The sequence below is a fragment of the Rissa tridactyla genome, chromosome 3 (assembly GCF_028500815.1).
Source record: "Rissa tridactyla isolate bRisTri1 chromosome 3, bRisTri1.patW.cur.20221130, whole genome shotgun sequence".
NCBI lineage: Eukaryota > Metazoa > Chordata > Aves > Charadriiformes > Laridae > Rissa > Rissa tridactyla.
This window is the reverse complement of record NC_071468.1, coordinates 30751789-30766678: the sequence shown is the minus strand read 5'-3', so window position 1 is coordinate 30766678 and position 14890 is coordinate 30751789. Positions and strand designations below refer to the sequence as shown.

At 40.5% G+C, this 14890-nt stretch overlaps 1 protein-coding gene across 7 annotated transcripts in view; it reads right to left on the bottom strand.

The window, feature by feature from the left end:
* SOCS5 (suppressor of cytokine signaling 5) overlaps positions 1-14890 on the bottom strand; it is a 91113-nt gene that overhangs the window by 61977 nt on the left and 14246 nt on the right. For 6 of the 7 annotated variants that reach the window (XM_054196507.1, XM_054196511.1, XM_054196512.1 and 3 more), the window contains exon 2: positions 256-422. The gene's annotated coding sequence lies outside the window, so the exon portion shown is untranslated. The remainder of the gene's footprint in view (positions 1-255; positions 423-14890) is intronic. The other variant, XM_054196514.1, reaches the window with a different exon arrangement.

Here is a 14890-nt window from a genome sequence, read left to right as displayed (position 1 = left end):
TCCTGCCCCTGTGGCTTCTACATGGCACAATTCAGTGGGGAATGTATCTTTCACAGGACCTTACATTCTATATTGGTCTGTACTTTAAATTTAAATATATGTGATACAGACATTTAAATAGGTTCACTGCATTTAGTTTTTACTGGCTCTTTACTGAGACAAGGCATTACATTGATTAACCCCCATGCCATGCCATTATCTGTGTATGATACAATACAGAGTACAGGTAGACACTTCTGAATTAGCTTGGGTTACCTTTGTTCTTATGAGTGCAGTGATCCAGGATGGAAGGGAGAAATGCATGGAGGAAGGCAGCACGGTCCTTGTCCAAGACAGGTACTCACAGGTTGGTGGTCAGGCACAAGGGGGTTCCAGCCTCCACTGCAATTTGCACATCCAGAGGCAGCCAAGGAATACAAGCTCTAGGGAAAAAAAGGTAGGCATATTGTTAAATTGATGGGAAAGTCCACATGTATCTGTCACTGCATCTGAGCAAAGTAAATACAGTTTTTCCTGAATTTTGACAGCATTAATGAGACGTAGAGATCTATAGCTGGAAGCGATTTCCTGGTATCATTTAGTCCATTCCCCAGCACCAGCACAGAATGACGTGTATCAAGCTATTCCTGACAGATGCTTATTTCTTAACAGCTTCCAATGAAGGTGATTCCACAACGACAGCAGGCAGCATCCCCTCACACTACTCTTCATTCCCCTTCTAACTAGGATTTTTTTTCTTATTGTTAATCTAAATCTCTCTTGTTACAAATTAAGGTAATTACTTCTTAACTTCTCACCTGCACTAGATATAGACAACAGTTGAATCAAGTTCATGACAACTGAAGACATATTCAGCAGATTGCTGTATTTCCCTTTCTCTCAGTTTCCTCTTTTTTTTTCAGCCTAGCTTCCTTCTGTCCTTTCTCAGAGCTCAGGATTTCTGAACTGCCTGTCATCTCCATTGCTTTTCTCTGAGCTCTCTCTAGTTTTTCACTCTTCTTAAAACACAGTGCCCAAAATGGGACTGTCAATTCCAGCTGTGAAAGAAAAATCCAGTGCCAAACAGACCCCCCAAAATGGCCTTCTTTGGCTCACGTATGGCCCTATTATTAAGACTTCCCAGAACATCATTTGTCTGTTTTGCAATCCTGCCACGTATCTGACTCACGCTCAGCTTGTGACTCATGTAACCCTGGGTTCTCCTCTGCTGAAAGGATTGTGAGGAGTCCTGCGTAAGACCCTTGAGCTGACTCTGAGGGAGAGATGAGGGTAGATCATGTTGTGTTATGACAGCTGTGAGGAAAGAGAGCCTCAGGGCCTGCATCCCCCAGACACAATCAGTTTGCACTGAGACCTGGGTGCAATCAGTCCCCAGAGAAAGCCTTGATCCTGCCAAGAGAAAGCCTTGATCCTGGTTTTATGAGTAGACCCTTGTATTCATCGGACCTTTAGTACAACAAAACAATTACTGGAGCAAATGTAAATGGAGTCCACAGGCAGAGGGCAGTGGGGAACAGAGATGTCAAGTGCATGCAGGTCAGTTTATATACTTACAGGCAGGGCATGGGTCTCAAGGCTGTCATGCCTATTGCTTTTACCCTCAGTATGCTGAATAAAGTACAGAGAAGAGAGTTCACACCACTAACAGTACAGTTTTCTTCAGATGTCTTCTCCTCGCCTTCCTTCTGCCTCCGACTTAGCAGAGGAGTCATCCCACCTAACTGATGTAAAACTGCCATCGCGTCTAAGCCCCTTTCGGTCTCCTCTACAGTCTGGGAAATGAAGAACCACCTCCGGAGCTCTAGATTCACCCCATTCTAAAATAAATGCCTTGGAGATGCAGCATGAATCACCTCCCAAACATGTTGCCTCTCTCTGTTGACGTGCGAGGGAGTGACCAGGACAGCCTTAGGCCAGGTGTCCAATTCTTTGATAGCCATGGAAATGCAATCATAATTATTTCCTTAATGACAGGCCAGGCTCTCTAGTCCAGCTTGATTACTTCCCCAGGAAAGCACTCATAATCTGTTCCATGCATAGCCAATTTCAGTATATGTATGAAAATCCATTAAGTTTAATTTAAATGCTCCTCTCTGTTCTCTGTCTTCCACGCATCCTCTGCCTCTAGCTCTAGTCATCTATAGCAGATTGTCTTTTCCCAGCCATTCCTGGCAATACCTCAATAACCAGCAGCTGGGTCACATTCATGGAGTCACAAGAACAACACAAAGCTATCAGTTAAAAATGAGATCTCTTCTCTCTGGCTTTCATTCGGCCTGGCATAAACTGACAAAGGGATGTCATTTTTTTTGCCTGACCACATTTCTCATAGCACGTAGAAGGAAGCACAATTTGCTATCACTGCAATTTTCCCTTTCACACTTGGCTAACCACACTGCACATTGCACATGATCTTTTCACTCAGCTGCTGCAAATAATGGTCCTGAGGTACCAGAAATCAGAGGCTACGCTGTCTCAGCTTTGTTAGAAGCCATAGAAATCTATGCTAAAACTATACACACTTTATTTATCTAATTAAAACAAATGTTTTGATAGCAAACTCATGAAGTACAAACTGTTGTCAGAAAACCATTGCTGGTAGATTTTTGCAGAGTAGCATATGCAATTATACAGTACATATATATATAATTATGGTTCTGTTTCTGAAGAACCCCATGAAAGAACTGGAAGGTCAACATCATTCCCTCAAAGGGGGGATAATCAGCAGCTAAATTTGGGATGCAGATGGCTGCTGTTATGGTTTGGGTCAGAAGACACCCCTATCTAGAACAGGAACAGAAAACCATTTTCTCCATTCAAGCTGTACTTGAAGATTTACCTAACACCACACTTATTCCCATGAAAAGTACTGTACTTTTGCCACTAGTGGACACACTGATGTTCATTTCTGACATTGAATTGATCTACTAATGCCAGTGTAACATTGTGGGAAAGACAAGGGATTGGAAATCACAGGCATGGAAAGACTTTTGCATATCCTGCTCTGGTACATTTGTATCCTGTAACTGGAAAAACTTAATTGTGTGAAATTAATTAGGTGATGGCTTCCAGCACCCCTAGCTTTTATTATGGCTCAAACCTATTTGTAGTGATGGTCTGTGCTCAGTGGTCTAGACTTGGTCTACATTTTCAAACACTAGATGGTGCCAAGGGTCCACACATAAAGAATAGCTGACTTTAAAACAATGGCAATACTGGCGTAGTTTGGTCTCTGTGCAGTTCTGTGAATTAGTTCAAAATCTACTGTTAAAATCTCTCATTTCCTAGGAAGTGACGGAAAAAAATTCTGTACAAGATGACAGCAACCCACAGGTTAACTCACAGGTAATTTGGTGCTGGAGTCTACAGAGAGGACAGCAATTCAGAAATGAAGTTTCAATACAGGGATGTTACCAGCACGGGCAGGTCAAGATTCCTCTAGTCCAAAACCTTTCTCTGACAGTGACTGGTACAAAGTGGTTCAAAGAAACCTGCAAGAGCCCTGTGGCAAGCAGGTAATCAGGGTCATACCCTTGGTTTTAGCCTGGTGCCTAACGCTTACAGGTTGGCTTAAGCTCTAACATACAAAGCCAAACTTTCCAAAAACGTGTTTCTAATTAAAAAAAGGTTATTCTTGATAGATATAAAAATACTAGTTGACCTATTTTATAACTTAACTACAGACACTGATTGCAAGGTTAAAAAATGCAAATGGCTGCAAACCGTATCTGTGCCTACATAATAAAAAAGATGCTAAAAATTTTTAACTTCTAGATTTAGAACTTTCTTGAATAAAAAACATATTTTCCCATCTGATAGTCTTACTGGTCTCACTGTATGACCAAACTCTAGTGAATGAAAAACAACTTGCCATAACTTTAAATGAGAAATGCATAATATCCACAGAGTACTGCTTTATAGCAATATTTGGGAAAAAAAAATCTGTAGCCATTCTGCAAGCCAGTATCGTACTTTCCTGAGGCGGTTTGTATGAGACTATTATCTGTGAGATAATGAACTTGATAGTTTGCTGGAAGACTGTTATTAAATTACTAGCAAGAAAGGGCAGAAAAAGAAGGAATATTTGACACCTCATTAGCATTTCAATTCTGAGACTCTATTGTTTCAAGTTATTGACACGGTTTTCTTTTCCCAGTCCAGATTTTCCTGTTTGTATACAGTCGGAGTTCTGTGGGAAGAGGAATTTCTGTCTGCCAAGGATATGCAAGAGGGTGCAATTATCTTTTTCTGAGTCTTGGGGAACGGGCTCAGTTCATGTAGTTATTTGTCAGTACAGACGCTAGATCCTGGTCCTGCTATCAGAAGGATTATCATGAGGAACATCTCATACATGTCAATGTAGCTGGACAGAGAGTCTATTTTCTCAGTGGATAAATAAGCAGCATTTCTTAAATCCTTCTAACACAAGTCTTTAAGAAGGTTCTTTGGATCTGCTCTTGATATAAAATTGTTCCCTGAGAACTGGGCTGTGTCTTCGTGTCTTTTGTGGCAGCAGCATGTATGTAAATGAATCAAGTTACTTTTAGAAGCTTGGTCTGCAAGACTGCAAGTATCTCTTACCAGTAGGCTCACAGGCTTACAGTGAGGCCCCATTCATAAGCAACAGAAATGATGTGATAGAGCCCACCATAAAGCAGACTGAACAAACAGAAGGCACTGTGTCTCTGTTGTTTGTGCATCTTGCATTTACCAGAACCATGTTGCCTCAACAAACCTGGGTACAGAAGCTGTGGTGGGAGGGTGCAAAGGACAGACAAACATACCGAAGGGAAAACAACAGCATACCTATGCTTAACTGGTGATGATGTTTAGAGATACAGCAAAGACTACAGGCATTGTGAAGAACAAAGACAAGTCAATAATACAGAATAATCTGGGTGGCGTGGTCAACTGGACACAAGCAGAATATATAATCAAACATGAAGTTATAGATCTAGGATGAAAATATACAGATCATATTCAGACAACAGGTGAAAGCTGGAAGATCTGTCCTGTGAAGATGTGACATTGGAAAGGATTTGGCAATGAGTAAGGCAGATTGTCTGCTGAGCATTCAGCTTCTGATCTGATTCTGTAGCCAAGAGCACTAATGCAATCCATAAATGTACTTATAAATCAAAAGTGAAGGGGCCTATTTGACATGTGTGTGATTGATCTCCACTAAATTCAGTGTTGAGACACTGAGAAGGTTTACAGAAGACTCACAATTGCCATTACAAATTGGAAAACAATTTGTAGTGAAATATTTCAGGAATTTGCTTTGCTTTGCTTGTGAAACAAATATAAGTCCATAACCTCCTGCGCAGTTCCTCTGCAGATTAGCATTACTTCACACGCCCGCTGGGTGCACTGTGTCACTCTCACGGTATGTTAGTAGATCAGGTTCCTAGGATGGAGTCATTTTCAATCTCATTTTGACACAGTTAAATCTTGCAAAGTTAGGTTAAATATTCTTAAAGAAAGAGAAGGCCAGTGACAGGAGATGAATCTATTACACATTCATTAGGGATCTAATGGAAATAAGGGCTTTGGTTAAAAACCCTGTTCTGAGAATCAGCCACCTCAAGGTTCAATTCATGTCTGTCTGGGCAGCCAATTGCTGCGACGCCACTCTCCGAAACCCAGGGAAATCCCAAGTACATAGGCAAGTGTTGCTGACACATGGCTACAATTCACACAATCTGGGGATGAGCACGAGCCGGAGAGCAGTACTGCATTTGTGGGCCAAATGCAGCCTTGTTTCCCAGACGTTGAGCAGTCCTGCCTTAAGCACTCCTTCGCGGGCAAAGCCTCATTTCCTAAGATTGTAATTGTAGATCATCTGCCAAAGACCGGTTAGCTTCAAAAGGCTAGCTTCAATTTCTAGGTGTCCTTACAAAACCACCTACGCAGCATCAACTCAAGCCCAAAGCCAGGAATCTGCAAAATAAATGATATTGCAAAAGCAAAAATTCCCTGCTAGCAAGCAAAACATCAAATAAATAGTTTGAATTTAACCCTTTTTTACTGGAGACAAGAGAAAAGGAAAAATAACAACATATCCACTGTATATGCCTGAATAGCACATAATGCACAGGTCAACCACATCACTCCCAATATGAGGCTGGAAATAGATCCACCATAATTTTCCTCCAAAAGCTATCAGGGATGCTGAGATAAACAGCTACCGCTCACATCGTGATGTTCAGGCCCAGAAGGGATGAATTGGTGGGTGCCTCTATGAGCAGCCTGTAAAGAGGATGCTCATTCTCTAGACTTGGCAAGCAGCTTACAAAAAGAAAGCCATTTTGTGATACAGACCACATCAGTATTTTCAACTTACAAGACAGAACTATTCTTGAGAATAAAAATGGCCACGGGTGCCAGAACTGTGTTTCCTAACTTTCTGTCCCAACTTAAAACCAAACTTGTTAAGTGATACAGATCACGCCTGAATTTTCACCTCCAAAAATGTGAGTTTTACATGCATGTTCACCTAGGAAACTCTGCTTATGTACCAAGTAAGTAGCAGTTAAGCTCAGGCTAAGGAATAATGAGATATTGAATCAGATCACAGCTCATTCACCAGTTTATAATCATTAACAAATTTGGTAGGTTATCTGAATTTTTCATTTGAAAAAACCAACAAATCTTATTATTTACATGCTTCATAGTGAAGTTATAAGGTCTAACCTATTAAACTGTAAAGTGTGATGAGATCCTCAGCTAGAAGATGTTAGGAACAAGTAAGATTTATTTGAAAGTACAGAAAATGATCTGAACAAAAGCCAGATTTGGGTAAATTAATAGAAGGAAAATATACTCTGTTTCACTCTATTAAGATGAATGGCATTTTGCCTGGAATATGAGTCACGGAGAACATTATATTCTGAGTGTAAGACACAGCTGGGCAAGAAGGAAAGAGAAAGAGTAATCTGGAGGATAAATTGCAGAAAGAGATAAGTAGGAATACACTGAAGTGATAGCAATACTGCATGAAGAACTACTTAAGACTAAAAGTTAAATTTTATCCAATCCCTTTGAAAGCTATTTGAGTTAAAAGGCTCAAGGATTCTGATAAGGGCATGAATCAGATCTCAAAGCCTGGCATATAGCGCATGAGAGCATAGGCCAAAGCTTTCGCAGTCTGGGAGACCTGGCTCTGGAAAGAATTTTCAGTAGAAGTTAGATGAATCACGGTCTGAGGTCTCATGAGTCATTGCAAAACCTTCATTAACATCTGTAGACCCGAACAAACATTTACAATACTAACTGAAAACTCCCAGCTCTGCCACAGAACAATGAAGGATTAGCAGAAACAGCCTGGTCCAAAACAAAGCTTTGAAGAAAGCGAAATGCGAGAAAAGCCAGAGACTCAAAATTGAAACGTTATTCATTGCTTCTATAAAGAATGCCCCAGAACTAGTGATGCCATTTTAATCTTCTCTGGTCGCATGTAGACAACTTATTGGTACTTAGACATTTTGGCAAAATGATGGTAGCAATGCTGGCACCTATCCTCACACACAGTAGTATCTCAGCTTGTGGTGGCAGTTTCCATTCGCTCTTTATTTTTTAGACTAGGGTCACTCAGGCTTCATCTGCAACTAGAACCAAATGGCATTACTGTAATTATTACTAGTAACTCTGTTCAAAAGTAAGGACATCAGAAAGACAAAAGCATGTCAGGACTGAAATGGGGAAAGCTGGGAGCATATCCGAGTGATGGCAGGACAAAGCAGTCAAACTGCCAGCGTACAATTACTTCACTTATCTGTACTGCTTGCCAAACACAGTCCTATGCAGTGTCATTAACAGAATCCAGTCTTAATAAATGTCATTTGTGTAGAGTATTCGCAGGCCCTGATTTGACACATCTATCACTGACATTACGCAAGTCCTGCTTTGAGTTATTTTTGATTAAATGTGCTGATACAGACTGCAGCCAGAGCTGCAGATATTACTTCCATAGGACTTTCGCAAAATTACTTCTTGCAGGAAGAACCTGTTCAAAAGATGCATCTAGTATTTTTTACACATTAAATAGTCTAAAAATATGTTTGATAATTTAATTTAAGTTTGATTTGCTGCTAAATCTACTCATGCTTTCAACAACAAAGCAATTCCCACACACACTTTGATGCACTCTGCCTCCATTTTTTGTACTGCTGTGCACTTGCCATCTGAATTTCGGTTTAGGAATGTATTAAGCTTATTACCTAGAACCTCTCTCAAGGATATCAGTTTTATTTAGATTCCATTCAGATTTTAAATTTATGGCTAGGCTTTGATTTATCTGCCTTGATTCAATGCCTGGGGAAGTCAATGGAAAGTTCCTATTGGCCTAAAAGGAAGTTATACTGAGGTACGTTCATGTGCCTGGTTTGATCTGACAGTAAAGTTCTTTTTTTCCATTAGGTTCCCTATATTTAAAGTGGGTTAGCAAATTGTCAAAAGTACTGAACTGTTTCCTGAACACAAAGATGGGGGAAAAAAAGCATTGCTTATGAGGGTCTGCCTCAGCTCTCACTGAAATCAGCAGAAGCTGTTTCATTTACTGCAGTGGTACCTGATCTAGAGCTGAACGTCAGAACTACATTTATTGCAGGATTTTTTCCCAGAAAGTAAAAATCTAATATGAAAAACAGATGGTTTTTCCCTTTCTAGGTCTTATTGAGTTGGAGAGAAGGTAGGATCCCAGTGCTGTTCACAATTGCATGAATTTCATTAAATGCAATCCGTTAATTTAAGTTTCCAGAGTTCTGTGAAACTCCCAGCTTTCATCTTAAAAAAGAAAAAGAACAAAAGGAAAAAAGTAAGTTAACTGTTCTTAAAACTACAGAGAAAGGTGGAAAACCATCAATAATAACAGTTCAAAAATAAGAAGGCCAAGTCTCTCCTCCCAAAATTATTTGTGGTAAAATGCTATGATTTTTAAAACAGTTTCATAGTTTGGAGGTCTGATTCACTTCGAAATGCTTAGTATTGTTTATGTCCTCTGTCTCACTGTGCTGGATAACTATTCTCTGTACCAGATAACTATTCTCTGTGCCATGACATTTCCCAAAGATTGTCAACAGAGTCAGCACTCCCATCATGCCAGACGCTGTCCAAAAAGTCAAAATTTAAAAAGGGGAAAAGTCATGTAGCATGTCAGCAAAATTAATTTTACCACGAGCTAATATGCAAATGGATTAAAAAATGCTGTTTCAATTATAACATTATAGTCTGCATCAATCCTTGTATAAAATCAAACTGGAAGAGATGTTAGAAGACCTTCTGCAAAAATATCTAAGAATGCATCAGGTTATTTTTTTCTAGAGGGAAACCTCTGTCATATACAGAATAAAATATAGCTTTGGCAAACATCTATATATGCAATTGCTTATGCATACATGAATAACTATTTGAAATTCCAAGGCTCTGTCACTGGTACAAAAACGATTACTGACAGAGCCATCTAATTCTGTATATGATCTGCTGCTCATCTGCTGTACCCAAATTTCTTCAACAGAGAAACTATTTCAAGAGTAACTACATAATATACTACTCATAAAATGTCTAAGTACAGAAGACCACAGATCAAATTTCAAGGAACGTCTTGTGTGTTACTTATTCTTTATCTGTCTGAATAACACCTAAGTCTACAAGTCATAATACAATATTTTAGGTTCATCTTTGCTGGAAAATCTTGATACAACACTAGTAGGAAAAGGCACTTCCTTTATGGCACCTACCCTGTTTTGTGATTAGGGAATTTTCATCAATATTTTCAGCTCTGAAGTTCAGAAGAAGTAACAGTCAATGTATTAGAAATCCACTCCTACAGCCCACTGCCAGCTGATTTCACTGCCTGACAACTGATACATGCATGAAGTACAGCAGTACTACCTAAATATCCATCCATGACTGACGGACTTTCATTTTCTGTACATCTTGCCCTACCACCATCTACAGTCTAAAAGGCATCTGGTTTTATTTCTCAAGACAGGCAAGGAATGAGAAGGGAACATGAGCTAAATTCACAGAGGGCATGAAAGTTCAGTTTGAAGGTTCCACTGAAACCCCGAGATCCTCATTTCAGCCTGCAGTGGGTATCTGAGTTTCAGCCACTGGCCACGCACAAAACCATCTCCTGAGCCAGTTGCAGAGGGGCACTTACACTGTGTGTTTCCAGCCTGCAGAAGCCACGCCAGGTGAAGATGTGTGAGACGCACACCTAAGATGGGATGAATCACAGTCTGGAAATAGGTATTTCTCTCCACTGATGGTAAGGAGAACACAAAGTGATTCCATTGACAGGCTCTTTTAAAATACAGTCAGGGAGCTTCAATGTGCTGCTCTGATTCCAGTAAACTGGGCATCCCTACCCAAGTACCCTTCACCCCATGTGAGTGCCATAAGCAGGAAGCTGTTTTGGGGCTGGGCTTAGTCCTGTAGGGTTAAGGGTGCTTGTGGTTAGTTGGTTAGGGTTTTGGATTTGCTTTTTATGGAAAGCTGTGAAAACTGGTGGAAGTTCCACACTGTGGAATAACACTACCTCTGTTTTGTAAATTTTATGAGACCAGAAAATTTTCTGTACCCAGCTTTAATCATATGTGGGTGGATCAAAGGTTGTAGGGAAACTTTGGAAGAATTAGAACAATTTTCTTTTCCATAGCATGCCAATCAATTAAAACTAGAGCTTTGTAAAACCGTTGTTAATAGTCTTATCTTAGCTAAATGACGATAAAGCATCACATGCCAGAAAAATATGGTACACAGATTAAGATACAATATACAGAAGATCTGTATCTGTATACATCCATACCGGAAAATATAAACAAATAAACTTAAATACATATCTTAGATAACCATCCTAGGCATATTTACATTATCGCTTCCAGTGTGTTGCTTGTCATGACAAGCTTTTGTGATCTGCAGCATTAAGTCTAGACTACTCTCTAGATAATTCCGCAGACAGATGTACTATATAGGACATCATTGTTTCAGGCACTGCACAAACACAATGGTGACACACCCTGCCTCAAAGAGTTTTCTGTCTAAAAGATGAACTAGAACAGAATTGTAGAAATGTAAGACTGCAGAGCCAGAAAGGACTTCAGGAGATAGTATAGTCCAACTCTATGCATTAAGGCTGCTAAAGTGTGTTCAGATTTGTCCACTTTCTTGGAAAACTGCAATGAAGGCTATTATACTACCTACCTACACAAGTTGTTTTAGGACTTTATAAAACAGAATGATGAAAATAAACCATCCTCATTTGCGGCAAAGAAGATATATGTTTAACATATGAAGCATTTTGCTGTTGTAAGGATGACGAACAGCTGAGCACTACATTTTTATAACATCCATTCATGCGTTGAAAAATTGTTAAAATCTCTACCCATAACCTCTTTTTTAAATGAACAAACTAATTCCTTAAGCTTTGCTTTAAGTTGTGTTTTCTAAAATCTGCCATCAGGACAAAGTTTTCCAATGAGTCTTTAAAAGGATCAAGTAGAGCCCAATAATTACTTCCCTTGTTTAAAATATGATAGCCCTGTTCATTCATCCCAGAATGATACTATTTAGTTGACTCATCTGTAGTTGTAAAATACTTTTGTTCCCACATACTTTTCTGCTGTACTGCTACATAGGTGGTTATTTGCTATACATACATCTACAATTTCTCCCTTCCTTGCTAGCCTCGTTATCCTCTTAAAGAAGAAAATTGGACTGGTTCATCTAATAACAGATTGGGGGAGTGGGGGGGTGTTGTGGGAGGATGATTATCAGTGACTTATCTTGGCACTAACATATTCACTCTTTGGTGTTTTATGCCAAAACTCCCCAGGGCATGAAGTTAGGCTGATGAGTTTATAATTTCTGACATCTCTTTGGAGCTGAATGTGTACCATTTCTCTTTTCCAGGCCTTGTAGTTATCTATGAGATGATTACCAATGGTTCAGAGATTAATTTCAGCTAATCGCTTGAGTAAAAGGCAAATTAATAATGTCATACCCTAGGGGAATGGCAAAATCAGAGAGGAATTGCAGATTATCTACTGTTTGATCCAGAACAGCCACTACTATACATAACGATGTTGTCTCAAATTAATAGATATGAACATATTTTATCTTGTTCTGATTTGGCCAGTACAGAGCCTCACAGGTTCCCTCTGCATACCAAGCGGGGCAAGCCTGCCTTGTGCTCACTGCTCTGTGCACAGCTCACGCTGGTACTGGGAGCACCACACCAGTCCTGCTAGCTTCATAATTTTCTTTGTAATTAACATTTTCCAAGCCCAGTACAAGATTGATTTCATAATAGCATGGGTTAATGTGTCATTAGGGAAAGCCTGGATGGTTGGAGTGGCAAGATACATGAATCAAGACTCAGGAAAACAGGCTGGTTTGCATTGCTCAAAGGTAGCTTCAGTTGGGTGCAGGATGCAGGGAGGGAGAGTGGTGCTGGGGCTGGACCCGAGAAGCATGGGGTCTGTGGGTTTCAGGCAGCGTGCAGCTGAGCCGAGGGGCGGGCAGCTGTGCCGTGCCGCACTGAGCCATGCTGTGCTGGGCCATAATGGCCTGGCTCACACTATACCAAACTGTGCCATGCCATGCTGTGCTGGCATGTCCCATAGCAGGACTGGCCATACCCAGCTGTGACAAGTCATGCCATACTGGCACATGCTGGGCTATACTGGGCTGCAAGCCCCACGCAATCTCACTAACAGGCTGGGGGATGAGGGGGGGACGCAGGGGTACCGCAGGCATGGCAAGCTGTGCTTTAGGCAAAGGCACCTATGGGGTGCCTTTCTCAGCTCCAGGCAAGCCCATCTGGCTGGCACCGCGCTGCTCTTACCTCCACTGTTTTGCTCTCCCACTGGTGTATGAATATGCCTCCCCCAGATTTGCCTCTTCCTCATTTCTCCATCCTAGACAGTATTGGCAGAAAGCGTTCTCTGTAATGGGAAGTAAGTTGTTGAGATCAAGGGTGTTTGGATTTTTCTGGCTCAAACTGCTGTAAATAAACAGAGCCAGGTTTCACACAGATCTGCACCTTCTGATGGAAATTTTTGTGAGTGTTGTGTAAAGAGAGCCTTTCCCCAAAGGAGATAAATTTCCATATCATTCAACTAGGAGAAAGTTGTGATAACAGGGTTCTTTTCTACCTGCTCCCTTGCTAGTCAAGTTGCTGTAAACAGGAGTCCTTTTTCCTGTCAGAAGGTCCTAAAGCGAAGGATGTCCTGTTCTAGCAGGGCTGCGGAGGAAGGCTCTCACAGCCTCCTCTTGCCTCAGTTTTAATGTCAGATGCAAAAAGGAGTCAGCCATCTGGGGCTGCTGGTGCCAACATCTTGGGGACGCTCTAGGGCTCAGCAGGACATTCAGACCAGTGATGTCCCTATCCTGCGATGGGGCAGGAGGGCCCTTGGGCAGTAGTTGCCATTTCCTAGCTATGAACCGCTTCAGAAGCTTCTCCACCCGTTGTCTCCTGCAGTACATGAAATATGCCTTACAGCTCTCAGCTGTAAGATTTTAGCACCTGCCTCCCAAGGCCAGGAAAACCAGCTATTCCTGATACAAAGGATGCATCCAGGGGCTGGCTGGTTTCCTCTTTTCTGAACAGCACCATATTCCTACTTCTTGAGAAATCATTTTTACTTAATGAGATATCATGTTGCTATAATGGCATATTTTAACTCATGAGTCTGCCAGGCCAGATCCATAAAGAATCTTTTTAATGGAAAATTTTTGTTTCTTTTTGAAAAGGTCCTGCTTCCAAAACTGCCCAGCGTTTTAATTTCTTTTCCTCCATTTTTAATAACATGGATGATAAATAATCTGAACTCTACTCCCACAGATTACATTTGTATGCTTTAAAATCTTCATCTTCCTTTGGACATCCATTGCACACATTAGTTCTACCATTGCTATTGTTATCTTTTAAATTCTGGATATTCACACAGCAGTAGGGTAGGAAGTCCTATTATTTCTTTTGTTGAAAGTATGTCAAGGATAGGCCTTTTAGTAGGGGTTCTCTATGAGTCAGTATTTAAAGATCAACTAAAAAAGCTATCTCCATGTGAAGAGAAAATCAGCAAGTAGTTACAAACATATTGTCATTAATGAAATGAAAATAAGAACAAACACTGACATACACAATTTTGTTTATCTTCCATTCCGATAATCTATTCCAGAGCCCCCTTTTAAGATGCTTCCCCTTCCATTATGTGTGATAACTTGAGACTAAAGATCTTGTAAGTGTTTACATGTACGTGTTATCTCTGTTCAAATGGAGCTTGCCTTGACTAGCATGATTAAAGTGATGCTGGTGCCAAAGTGTTCACTGAATCAGGTCATACATCAGGTCAGACAGTAGTCATGGCCAGTGATCTTGAGACTAAAAAAAAAATCTAGGAGCAATTTTAAAAGATGAACATTTAGTGGGTGATGAGAAGAGAGATTTGCAGACTCCTCCTTTGTACTTAGTCTGACTGTGCTTTCCCTTTCTTTTCTTAAGTTCATCTGGCATTTACCTCTGTTTTTGCCCTGGCAAGCTCTTCGGTTCTTGGCAAGTTTAAGGCTATGATATTACTGTAACATTGCTAATAGTTGGTAAAGGCAGGCGCTACTGCAGTGATGACTTAAGGGAAGGATTTGAATGAAGAATGTGGCAGATAAGCTGCTGGGAAGATGTACAAAAGGAAGGTACCTTATGGAAAATGTGAAAACTGCTTTACTCAAAAAAAAACCCTCCTTAAATAAATTGCATCTCCTTCTGCTCAGTTTCTCTAATCCTGGGAATTTTTCTTCCTTTGAAATAAATGCTCGTTCTTTTTTATCACTGCTTTCTGGGCTGCAGCCTTTTATTTGTGAAACTGAAAATAATGATCTATCTAGCACT